At 46.9% G+C, this 1,877-nt stretch overlaps 1 protein-coding gene across 1 annotated transcript in view; it reads right to left on the bottom strand.

The window, feature by feature from the left end:
• The window catches only part of RSPH10B2 (radial spoke head 10 homolog B2 (Chlamydomonas)), a 32,338-nt gene that overhangs the window by 22,440 nt on the left and 8,021 nt on the right, over nucleotides 1-1,877 (bottom strand). The gene's annotated exons all lie outside the window — the stretch shown is intronic.

The following is a 1,877-nucleotide window of genomic DNA, read 5'->3' on the forward strand; positions in this document are numbered from 1 at the left end:
CAAGACCCTGTCTCTACAAAAATTAAAAATGTAGGCCGAGCATGGTGGTGCATGCCTCAGTCCCAGCCACTCAGGAGGCTGAGGTGGGAGGATCACTGAAGTCCAGGAGTTTGAGGCCACAGTGAACTGTGATCACAACACTGCACTCCAGCCAGGGTGACAGAGCAAGACTCTGTCTCACACACACACACACACACACACACACACACACACACACACACCTCTCTCTATCCCTTCTCTAGCACCTCCAAAATAACAGTAAAGTATTTTTTGGCACAGAACAGGACATAGAACATGGGAGAACAGAACATGCTCCAGGTGTGAAATATGAACACAATGCTGTAGGCTGAAAAGCACCTGGGGAAACAACGTACTGCACAACAAAACCGGTTTTACTACAATTGACATGAAGAAGAGTTACGCTCTTCGCATTGGTTAAAGTCACAGTTTCCAAGAACCTATCAATAATCGATAATGTTAATAATGTTAGGTGGCTCACACCTGTAATCCCAGCATTTTGGGAGGCCGAGGCAGGCGGATCATGAGGTCAAGAGATCGAGACCATCCTGGCCAACATGCGGAAACCCCAGCTCTACTAAAAACACAAAATAATTAGCTGGGCATGGTGGGTGCCTGTAGTCCCAGCTACTCGGGAGGCTGAGGCAGGGGAATCACTTGAGCCCAGGAGGCAGAGGTTGCAGTGAGCTCAGATCGCGCCACTGTACTCCAGCCTGGGTGACAGAGCAAGATTCCGTCTCGATAATAATAATGTTAAGTGAGGAGTTACTGTACCCAAATGTTCAGGTTTCAATATTATTTTAAAAAATCACTCATATCGATCAGCCTCGGTAACACGGCAAAACCCCGTCTCTACTAAAAATACAAAAATTAGCCGGGCGTAGTGGCAGGCACCTATAATCCCAGCTAGTTGGGAGGCTAACGCAGGAGAATCACATGAGCCCGGGAGGCAGAGGTTGCGGTGAGTTGAGATTGCACCACTGCACTCCAGCCTGGCGACCGAGTAAGACTCTGTCTCAAAAAAAAAAAAAAAAAGTAAAAAACAAAAACGTTAAGTGAGGACTTACTGTACTCAAATGTTCAGGTTTCAATATTTTTTAAAAAATCACTCATACTGACCAGCCTGGGCAACATGGTGAAACCCCATCTCTACTAAAAATATAAAAATTAGCCTGGCATGGTGGCAGGTGCCTGTAATCCCAGCTACTTGGGAGGCTGAGGCAGGAAAATCCCTTGAACCAGGAGGAAGAGGTTGCAGTGAGCCGAGATCATGCCACTGCAGTCCAGTCTGGGAGACAGAGCAACACTCTGCCTCCAAAAAAAAAAAGCAAAAAAACAAAAAACAGAAAAACACACTCATACTAAGAACCAGGAAGATCTCAAACTGAATGAAAAAAGAGAGTCCACAGATGCCATCGCTAAGACAACAGAGATGTTACAATTGACGGACAGAGACTGTAAGACAGTCATCACAAAAACGCTTCAATGAGGCTGGGTGCGGCGGCTCATGCCTCTAATCCTAGCACTGTGGGAGGCCGAGATGGGTGGATCACCTGAGCTCAGGAGTTTGAGACCAGCCTGGGCAACATGGTGAAATTCTGTCTCTATTAGCTGGGCGTGGCGGCGTGCACCTGTAATCCCAGCTACTCGGGAGGCTGACGCAGAAGAATCCCTTCAACCCAGGAGGCGGAGGTTGCAGTGAGCCCAGATCATGTCACTGCACTCCAGCCTGAGCGACAGAGCAAGACTCTGTCAAAAATAAAAATAAAATAAAATAAAATAAAAACTTCAATGGGCAATTGCAAACATGCTTGAAACAAACGAAAAACTGAAAAGGGCCAGGTGTACTGGCTCACTCC

Source organism: Mandrillus leucophaeus, unplaced genomic scaffold, assembly GCF_000951045.1.
Source record: "Mandrillus leucophaeus isolate KB7577 unplaced genomic scaffold, Mleu.le_1.0 Scaffold29, whole genome shotgun sequence".
NCBI classification, from domain to species: Eukaryota; Metazoa; Chordata; class Mammalia; order Primates; family Cercopithecidae; genus Mandrillus; species Mandrillus leucophaeus.